This window comes from Sarcophilus harrisii, chromosome 6 (genome assembly GCF_902635505.1).
Source record: "Sarcophilus harrisii chromosome 6, mSarHar1.11, whole genome shotgun sequence".
Taxonomy (NCBI): Eukaryota; Metazoa; Chordata; class Mammalia; order Dasyuromorphia; family Dasyuridae; genus Sarcophilus; species Sarcophilus harrisii.
In genome coordinates, this window is record NC_045431.1 from 98527423 (window position 1) to 98538761 (window position 11339).

Consider the following 11339-nt stretch of genomic DNA (forward strand, 5'->3'; position numbering starts at 1 on the left):
CATAATGAACAATTTATGGGGATGAGGATGGAGAGTTGGATATAGTTAGAAATGTTAAATTTAAAGCTAAAATCAAAACTTTTTGTAAAGAGTGATGTTTAAGAGAAAATGCTAATAAGCTTATTTCATATTCTTTTAATGCTAAGAGCTAACACTTATATAGTACTTACTATATGCCAGGCACTGTGCTAAGTACTTTATAATTATCATTTCATTTGATCCTCACCACAGCTTTAGATAATATCTCCATTATGAGATGATGAGAACACTGAAGTAAATAAGAGATTCAGCGACTTGCCCAGAGTCACATAGCTAAATGTCTGAGTCTTGAATTCAGTTTTTCCTGCCTCCAGGCTTTGCTATCTAATATACCATTTAGCTGCCCACAGAGTGCAGCTATATATACTGCATTAATATTGCTATCAAGCATTTTACAAATAAGATGACAGTAACATTAAAGATTATTAATGGCATTAATTAACACTCAGTGAGTTTGCTATCAAGATTTGTTATTTTTCACTCACCACTGTGACCTGCCCTTTTTTCCCCCAAGCACACAAATTTTTTTGGAGAACATTCTTCAATCAGTTATTTCTTTATGTGTTAAAAGCAAAATCTGCTCCCCTCTTCCCACAAGCTCATCATGAGCCCCTAAAAGTACTCATTTGTAATTCATGAGAGACTGGACAACTCCAGAGCTCCACTAGTATCTGCACAATATCAAGAGCATGCAAGGAAGGGCTCCAATAGGTTGGGGCTCTATTAGGATACACTCATGGAAAGACATGGACAAGAGTCAAAGAGAATGAACTGTGGGGTGTTTCATCAGAGAAAAAACATCCCCATCAATGAGTCCAACCAGAGGGAGAGATGAGAATCTCAGGACTGGAATATGACTTCAGGAGGACACTGTAAGTTACCCTCTTCCCCCTCTAGCTTTCCAGACACCATCCTCCCCTGCTTTTCCTCTGCCTTCTTTGTTGGACCACCCTTTACATCAAACCCTCCACCACAGGTGTTCCTCAGGGCTCTCCTCAGCCTTCTTCCTGTCTTCTGTGGTATTTTTCTTCTTTAAAATATAAGATGGTTCTCTCTAGGAACAGGTTTCTTGGGGAGGTCGCCCTAGTATCAGTTCAGATCAGTAATCACCCCAAATGCAGCCAGGGATTAAAGTACAGTCTTTTATTGTCTCTTCAAAAATCTTATCACCTTCACTTGGGGCTCGGCTAGTTTTCTGGAGGCTTCTTTCTCCTTGTTTCCAAGAGCTCTTGCAGCTTTGTCCTTTGCTTCTGCCTCTGCTTTCTTCCGCCTCCAGCCAGCACGGAGGTGGAAGATGGAATGAATCTCTCTTGCCTACGAGAAGGGGCTTGTGGGCTTCTTTATCTCCCAGAGTGCTCCTGGCTCTCAATCTTCCAGAGCCCTCCTCTCTGACCCCTGGCAATGTTCCAAAGTAACTAACTTGACTGGCTCCCTGAAGCTCTATTTATGCTCCTTCTCCAAGAGTGGGATTATGGGTTTCCTCCCAGAGTGTTCTCTGCCCCTAAGAGCTTCAAGGGAGATGTGAATTCATAAAGTTACAAAGTTAACTTTGTGAATCTCCCATACTTGTGAACTCCAATGAGTACTTAAATACTTCTTGCTTATATGAGCTCTTTAAATATATGAACACAAGCATTATTGTCTATCAGTTCTACTTAGTACCTTGTTTCTTCTGGCCCATAACATCTCCTTGTAAGATCAGTTCAATCATGCTAAATTAGATAATTATTGTCTCTATTTACTCTGATCACTTAACACTTTGTAAGGATTCCAACAGTCTTCTTCTACACTATTTTATTTGGTGATCCAATTAGCTTGGGTAGACTTAATTATCATCTTGACAGATGATTCTCGAATCTATCTATCTGCCCCAATACCCTGGCTGATCTCAAGTCAGATATCTCCAACCAGATGTTCAGAGTGGGGGGAGAGGGGGAAGGGGGGAGAAGACATCTTGAACTCCACCTTCCAGAACTGAGATCAATATTTTCCCCTCTACACCTTCCCTGTTTCTCCAGAGGTCAACACTCTGTTTTAGGTTCCTCGATGTCATCCTCCATTCCTCACTAGCATCCATTCTCCACATATAATCTGTTGCCAAGATCTTTGCAACATCTCTCAAACGTGTCTCCTCCTTTCCACTGACACTCCCCCCCCCCCCCCAACCTGGTGTGGATTCCTATCACCTCATGTCTGGACTACCGCTGCTGGGCCTGCTTCCAGTCTCTCCCCACTCCAATCCATCTTCTGTTCTGTCACTAAAATTACTTTTTTTTTTAACGTTCAGGCCTAACCATGTCATCCCTCTATCCCTCACACAATAAATCCAGGGATGCTGTAACTGCTTGGAGATGCCATTCTAGAATTTGAAAGGGAGGGTTCAAGGATGGAGAGAGATTTGAGTTTTCTGCTTGAAGATAGTAGTTCAAGTCAAAAGTCTAAATCTTGATTGTCAAGGGATAAAATATAGAGAATGAAGAAGAAAAAGGATCCTAGGATATTCATATTAAGGTTTTAAGAGAACATGAAGACCAAAACCTTGGGTTTGGCCTGCAAATTCCTTCATAACCTAGCCTCTATCTTTCCCATCTTCTTATTCCTTGTTTTCCACCATGTTTCGAGGGCAAGATACTCATCTCTCAAACCTGGGCCGTTTCTGTCTTTCCCCCATTTCTGGAACATTCACCCTCTTCAGTTCCATCTACTGACTTCCCTGAAGTTCCAAGTAAAATCTTTTCCTATAAGTTTTTCCCAACCTTCCAAGGCTGTCCTCTTAATTGCTTCCTATCTATCTTGTATGTAATTGTCTGCATGTTGTCTCTTATAAGCTTGTGGGTGCAGACTATCCTTTGCATCCTTAGTACTCAGCACAGTGCCTAGGATGTGGTTGTTGTTTTATACATATTTACTAATTGATTTGAACAAGTCAGTCACCTACACCTAGAATGTATATCTTCCTTATCTCTGCCTCTAAGAAAACCTCCCTTCAAAGTTCAGCTCAAGTAATACCTCCTGTTCTAAGGTTTCCCTGATTACTGTTACTACTTTCTCACTCTTCAAATTACATTATATTTATTTGTATGCATATGGCATTCCCTACCCCCAGTAGAATCTAATAAGTTTCTTGAGAGTAGTGACTGTTCCATTTTTGTCTTTGTATGCCCATCATAATTACTTTCATGTCAAATGGAATTTAGAACAATACCAATGCGAGAGTTAGGAGCAGAAAAGAAGTTAAGTTACTGGAAATCCATGCCATGGAAGACATCAAAATGGGTAAGTAAAAGAAAAGCAGCGCTGACAAAAGTCGGACTGGCTTGCTCTACTGGGAATAGGCTTAGATCCTTTGCACTCTCTTCTCAAGATCAGAACTGTAGCTTCAGACAAAAATTAAGCAAATAAACATAGAAGCAGAATCATTGTTCATTTGAGTTTGTTTTTTACATATAACCTTAAGAGATGGCATAGTAGAAACAACACTGGGTCCAGAGTCAGAAGACTTGTATTCAAATCTGATTCAAGATATTCATGTGAGACCCAAGGCAGGGCACTTATCCTCTGTTTGCCTCATTTTCTCAATTGTAAAACAAGGATAATAACAGAATCTACCTTTCACAATTAATATGAAAAGCATTTACAATATTGAGTGAGTAATAAATCCTTCCTTCCTTCTAGTCTCTTACTATTGAAAAAAGAATATGGTCTTTGGAGTCAGAAGACCTGGATTCAAGTCACCATTTATTATGTTACTCTTGGGTAAATTCCTTAACCTTGATGACCCTAAGTTTTGTCATCTGTAAGATGCAGATAATAGTTTCCCCTACTACTGTCTCTAGCAGCTCCTTCTTTCTCTCTCTTGCTGGTCTTCATGTTATCTCAAACCCTTAATATGAATATCCTAGGATCTTTCCTCATTCTCTATATTTTATCCCTCAACAATCAAGATTTAGACCTTTGACCTTAACTTCCTTGCAGAAGCCTCAAATCTCTCTCCATTCTTGACCCTCCCTTTTGAGTTCTAGAACATCTCCAAAACATCAACTTTTTCTAAGTTGCATACAGAACATCTCTTACTTGCACCTCCCACTAATACCTCAAAATAAGTATTTTGAAAACCCAATCGTATTATCTTTCATATTAATCTTGCACTTCCTTCTAAAATCATAATTGACATTGCAATGAATAGAATCCATACAGTTTCAAAATGTTTGAATCTAGACTTATTTTACAGATGATTAAACTGAGACCCTGAAAGGGATCAAAATACAGAGAAAGATAAATCAGAATGGACATGCTCAACATCTCATACTTAAGTGGTAGAGTCGAGCACAGGTCTTTGGCAACCAAGTCTAGGCAATTTTTACCATACCATATCGATTGCTTATCTCCCATATTTAAAACACTGCATTATTTTTCACTTTTTCTTGTTAATCATCTCTGATTACCAAGGCCTATCCATTATATTTCTGCAATATAGCTCACATCCATCCCTTCCTTTCAATTGTTATTGCTGACCTTAATACTGTTCCTCCTTACTTATTTGACTTACAATTGTAGTAAGATCCTTATAAGTTTTCCTGCCTCTATTGTTTCTACAATCTATACCTACTGAAGTTATCTGCTATATGTAAGATGTAGTCATATTACCCAATAATTTAAAAGTTTTTAGTAGCTTCCTATTGCCTGTGGAGGAAAAGTTCAAATTCCTCTATCTAGAATTTGAGGCCTTAATTCCAATATACTAGTAATAAAAAGAGCTATCTACATCCAGGGAGAGAAATATGGAGACTGAATATAGATAAAAGCAGAGTATTTTCACTTTTTTTTCTTCTTATTCTTTCCCCTTTTCATCTGATTTTTCTTGCACAACATGACAAATGGGGAAATATGTTTAGAAAAATTGCACATGTTTACCCTATATTGGATTCCTTGCTGTCTAGGGAAGGGGAATGAGAGGAAAAGGGGGAGAAAAAAATTGGGACAAAATTTTGCAGGAGTGAATGTTGAAAACTATCTTTGCATGTATTTTGAAAAATAAAAATCTATTATTTTTTAAAATAGAATTTAAGGCCTTTCATCAAATAGTGCTACCCTACTTTCCCAGCCTTGTTTCTTATTATTTCCCTCTACATCCAGCTAAACTGTACTATTTTCTATCAAACATGTCTTATACACTCTTTTCTCTATGCCTTTGCTGTTGCCTTTATCAAGTTTGCCAAGAACACTATCCACCATTTCACATGTTCAAATTATACCCAATTCAAATCTTTCTATCTCCTCCATGAAGACTTCATTGGATGGTCAAGATCTATTATGTCTTGTACCTCGAACAGCGCTGTTTTGAAAACTTTCTAATGTATTTATCTATGAATTGTACCCCACCTACACAAACTCCATAAAAGCAGAAATTATGCAATCTATACTGTCTTGTAGGATAATGGAATTTAATCAATATTTATATGAGTGAAATCTGCAAAACTAGATATCACATACATGTGAGCTATTTTATTAGTTTTTTTTAAGTGACTTTTTTATGTGATTCTTTCAAGCTATTCTTTAGTATATTTAACAGAAATGTGTGCCACATAAAAGGGAAGGTTTAGGACAATTTTCTTATAATTACTCTCTGAGCTTAGTGTCAAAAGTAATATGATCTGAGTGTTGCAGGGAAGGGAACTGAATAGAACTGGAACTCTGAGAAACAGTGACCTACCCTTGATCACATGTTCTAAGTCCAGGACTCAAGTAAAAAAGCTGACTCAAAGCAACTTAATATCAATGCAAACTTTATGAAGCAGAAAATTTTAAAAAATAAATTGTCTTGTCATAAATAAGGAATCTTTAACTTTCCCCCTCACAAATCTAAGACTTACTTCCCATAAGGAAAATCGCAGTAGTGATGAGGGAGAGAAGAGTCAATCAATAAACCCTTGTTAAAGTTTTTGCTATGTTAACATTTTTATATTAATATTTAATGTTAATGTCAATATATTAATGTTTATATATAATATTTATTACTATATGCCAACTAGGTCGTGAGACCTCAGGCACTTACTAGACGTGTGATCCTAAACAAGTCACTTCACTTTGCCTGTTTCCTCGTCTGTAAAATGAGCTGAAGAAGGAAATGGCAAACCAGTATCTTTGCCAAGAAACCTAAATGGAGTCACAAAGTAACTGAACAATAAGCCATGGAACCGAGTGCAGGGCACACAAAGGAAGGCAAAAGACATCCCCTGTTGTGGAGGAGCTAAAAAGCTACTGGGGGAAAGACAACATGCAAATAACCATATACATACAAGTTATGTACAGGTTAAATTGGAAATGACTAACAGAAAAAAATTTCTAGTTAGTAAAAACTTCTTGTAGAAGTTGATATTTTAGGTGGGTCTTGAAGGAAGTCAGGAGACAGAAACGAGGAGGGGAGAGAATTCTAGACATCAGGGACAGGGAATGGAAATACCCGGTTAGGAGATGGAGTGTCTTGTTTTAGGAATAGTAAAGAGGTCAGTGTCATTGGATCCTAAGAGTGAGTAGGGGAGTGAGATACAAGAAGACTAAAAAAATGGGGGGAAGAAAAAGGGGTATACAAAGCACTTTGAATGCCAAACAGGATCTCTCTGATCCTGAAAGTGATAAGGAATCACTGGAGTTTACTAATGGGGGGGATTACTTTGATGACTGAGTAGAAGATGGAGTGAAGTTGAGAAGAGACTTGATGCAGGCAAACCAATCCAAAGGCCACTGCAGTTATCTAGAAAGAAGGTCATAAATCTTACATCATGTTTGAGAATCAAAAGAGAGAAAAAGATGCATACCAGTGTTATTTATTACAAAGGTAAAACCTACAAGCCTTGGCAAGAGATGAAAATGAAGAGCTGAAAACGACCCCTTAGTTGTGAGCATAGAAGATTATGATAATAATGATACCTTAGACAGTAAGAGTGAAGTTAAGAAGAGAGGGGGAGTTGAGGGAAAAATCATTCGTTCAGTTTTGATCATGTTGCGTTTAAAGCATAGGAAAGACTTCTTGATTTAGAAACTGATGGTAATCAGGAAAGACCTATAGCAGGCATCAATTGAAATAAATGGGAGAAGGAAGCTATCACTGGTGCTAATCAAAGCAATTTACCTTCTCTATACCTTGCATAAGAGCATAATCCCTCTTAGAGAAGCCAATATTTCCTAGAAATAGCCCACTCCCCCAAAAGAAAAGCTCTGTGAGTTAACTTCATAACGCTGATTAAACATTCACCTATGATATATAGTTTATATATAACATAAATTTAAAAATGAACTGACGCAATTTTTAAGTGGAAATGATTTATAGGCAACACTATAATTTTAAATAGTCCTTTATAGAAGCAGCTAGGTGACTCAGTGGATACAACACTAGACCTGGAATTAAGAAAACCTGAATTCAAATCCAGCCTCAGACACTTACCAGCTGTGTGACTTGGCGCATATCATTTATTTAATCTGTTTGTCTTAATTCACTGGGGAAATGGCAAACTTCTCCAGTATCTTTGCCAAGAAAACCCCCTGGACAGCCCTGAGGAGCTATAGTCTACAGGGTCACAATTAGACATAACAGAATAACAACATAGCACTTTATATCTCATTATCATCTTTTCATCCAACTTTTTGTATCTCCCCTTTAGTCATCTCCATAACATTATTAAATCTTAAGAAGAATGGCACAGGGAACTCATTTTGGATAAAATTCAAACTATCATACAAGAATTTATTATGAGACACTTACCAAGGCAATAAAGGAATTCTGCTTCTTGGGCCAGGTTTCACTAACATCAGATAATGTGAAGCAGGCCTATAAAGAGAGACATATGGCAAGAAAACAAAGAGAAAATTATCTTAAATCTGACCATAGGAAAACCTAAAGGTTTAGGACATGTAAAATATGAATATCCAAAATAGAGAAGTTAATCTTTGTTTTAAAGCAATTTGATAAATACCATTTTCCTTTTCCTAGTTATTTTATTTTTAATGTAAATAAATGGAATGCCTTCAAGGCAGGATCATTATCATTTTTGTCTTCCAATCCCCTATAGTAAGTACCTTGCATGTAAGTGTTTAACAAATGTTTACTGAGCAAACATATGGTACTAGTAAATATAAATTTTATTAGCTATGGATTAAATCAATATGCACATTATCCAGTACTATACATGTATGTCAACTTTTGAACTTGGTTTTTAAAAGCTTTCACAACTTGGCAGGGACCTGTCTTTCCCATCTCCTTACTCTCCTCTCCATACATATTCTGCAGTCCAGACAACCTGACCTCTTGGTTTCTCATAAAGGACACACCCAATGCTGTCCTTCAATGTCTGCACTGACTTCCTCAACTCTTACCTAGAATGGATTCCCTCTTCACTCTGCTTCAAGACACAGCCCAAACATCACCTTCTAAATGAAGCTTTTCCTAATCTCCCTAACTGCTAGCTCCTGCCCAGTGTTGTATTTATTCATATTTATTCAGAATAATACTTCTATGTATATGTCTCCATGGACAGAAAGCAAGCTACTGAATAGAACCTGGCTCATTGTTTCTGTCTTCATATTACCAGTGCTTAGCACAGTGTCTGGAATATAGTAGGAGCTTACTGCTGAATATCATAAAGTCTCTCAATTCAGGTAAAGAAACTTTTAATTCAGTTTCCATGTATCACATGCCCTACAAAGTCCTGAGAGATGAAAACAAAACAAACACAAATGCTTATGAAAATACGAGTCAGAAAGTCCCCCCTGGTTCCCAGGCGATACCAATGCAGTCTGGCATTTTCTCTGTAACTTAAACATTGCAAACTGAACTTGGAGTAAGAGAATTACTCAGGATAATTCATCTAGGATATGTCCGGCGTGAGACTTGGACCTAGATTTTCCAAGCCCTAAAGCTGGCTGTCCATTTACTAACACCTCTAGCAACCTGCAAAATAAACATTAGCTACAAGCTTCCAAGGTTACAGATATTTCAGTCCTTCAAGAACCTGTAATTTCATCAGTCAGCTCCTTTCTCCACTGGTCCTGACCACACCCTTGGAAGGCAAGGAAAGATGGTTTGATGTGGAAACAGAGCCTGTTTCCAATTCACAGCTACCAACTTCCAAAAGGTGAACTTGTATACAATATGGAAAGTTAATATAGAGTTGAAATATATAAGTCAACATCAATTTGTATTTGTACATACTTATATAAAGTTCACACAAAGTAATCTGGACCATAATCAACAGAATGGGGGCTAGAAGTAGATTCATAAAGACTTTCAACTGAAATAGCTTAAAGGAAATTTCAGTCAGTTCTCATCAAAGCAATTTACTTCATTTATCTAGTATCTTTTTTGTCATTTGCTTTTTGTTTTCCCATTAGGATGTGAGCTTCCAGAAGGAAGGGATCATTTAATATCTTTTTTGTCATTTGCTTTTTGTTTTCCCATTAGGATATGAGCTTCCAGAAAGAAGGGATCATTTTATATCTTTTTTGTCATTTGCTTTTTGTTTTCCCATTAGGATATGAGCTTCCAGAAGGAAGGGATCATTTAATATCTTTTTTGTCATTTGCTTTTTGTTTTCCCATTAGGATATGAGCTTCCAGAAGGAAGGGATCTTCTAGTATCTTTTTTGTCATTTGCTTTTTGTTTTCCCATTAGGATGTGAGCTTCCAGAAGGAAGGGATCTTCTAGTATCTTTTTTGTCATTTGCTTTTTGTTTTCCCATTAGGATGTGAGCTTCCAGAAGGAAGGGATCAACTTTATATTGCATTTTCTTTGTATTCCTACTTAGCCCAAGTCCGATTCAGAGTATTTAACAGTATGTTTTATATAGCATTTAATACCTGTTTATTGAGGGACATACCAGAAGCCTTCCAGACTCAGCTCAAATGTAACTTGCTGTAGGAGGCTGTTTCCCTCTGGAATTACCTGCCTTGTATATATATATATCTCTATGTACAGTATGTATGTAATATGTTCATGGTTGTTTGCATGCTATTTCTCCCTCTCCTTGAGGAAAGGAGCTATTGTTACCTTTCTTTCTATTCTCGGCCTGTGTTAAGTTTGGCATAGTAACCACTTAATTAATGTTTGCTGATGGAGGAGCCCATCAAGCTGCTTCAAAACTCAGCTCAAATCCCACTTCTGCAGGAAGCCTTTCCTCTCTCCCCTTTCCATTGCTTCCAGTTATGAATTTATTATCTCTGAAACTACCACCCATTTAAACTGTAGTAATTCTCTTTCCTGGAATCCTTCAAATCCCAGGTAGAATCCCACCTTCTACAGGAACCCTTTCCTAATCCTTAATTCTCAATGATTTCTCTCTTATTTCCAGTTCTTTAATCCTGACTATAACACGCAAATAACTACGTGCAAACAAGCTAGCTCCCCCACTAAACTGTGCGCTCAGTAATTAGTAAGCATTTATTAAGCGCCTATTCTGTGCTAGGCACTAATTGCAAGGGACAGTTCCTGCTCTCTTGGGGCTCCCATTCAAACCGAGAGACAACAGGTATACACAACCGCCAATTGTCAATTAAGCACAGAGGACAGTTCCTGCTCTCAGGGACTCCCTTAGGAACAGGAGAGGAAGCAGGCAAGCAATCCCGACTATAGACATTAAGCGCCGATTAAGCCCCTGCTGTATGCCAGGCCCTAGGTGCAAGGGGCAGTCCCCGCTCTCACGCCGAGGGGACAACAAATAGTCCCGTATGTACCCCTGGGAGCGCGGGCTCAGCGCCGGACCATCCTGCCAAAGGCGGCCGGTTCCGACCCGGCGCCCCCCGGTTCCGACCCGGCGCCCCCCGGTTCCGACCCGGCGCCCCCCGGTTCCGACCCGGCGCGGGCGTCGGCGCGGTCTCCGGGTCGGTTACTTCGAAGCCGGCTCCATCCCCGTGACTGCGCGGGGATGGGCGGCGGCCCGGAACCGCAGCCGGCGCAGAGCGGACTCTTAACGGCCCCGCCACCACCTGCAGCCCCCAGCCCCACCAACCAGCTTCCCGGCGGCCGCAGCGTCCGTCTCCGTCCGTCTCCGAGTCACGGCTTCTCCAGCTTCCCGGGGGCCAGGGTGAGCGCCGGGCCTGCCGCCTCGCTACCCCGGCCCCGCAAAGTCCGGGCGGCGGCCGCAAAACGCGCGGCCGGCCTGGGCCACCCCGCCGGGGCCCACCCACCCTCACAGCCACCGGGCTCCCGAGCCGCGAGCTGGAGCGGAGGGAGGGGCGGGGGGGTGGAGGGAAAGAGGGAGGGGCGGGGGGGTGGAGGGAAAGAGGGAGGAGGCCAAGCCCCTCGTCGA

At 39.8% G+C, this 11339-nt stretch overlaps 1 protein-coding gene across 8 annotated transcripts in view; it reads right to left on the reverse strand.

The window, feature by feature from the left end:
• The window catches only part of NEK1 (NIMA related kinase 1), a 152125-nt gene extending 140998 nt beyond the window's left edge, over positions 1-11127 (reverse strand). For all 8 annotated transcript variants that reach the window (XM_031941991.1, XM_031941987.1, XM_031941993.1 and 5 more), the window contains exons 1-2: positions 11040-11127; positions 7802-7867 (exon numbers count right to left, since the gene is read on the reverse strand). The gene's annotated coding sequence lies outside the window, so the exon portion shown is untranslated. The remainder of the gene's footprint in view (positions 1-7801; positions 7868-11039) is intronic.
• Between the last annotated feature and the right edge of the window lie 212 nt (positions 11128-11339).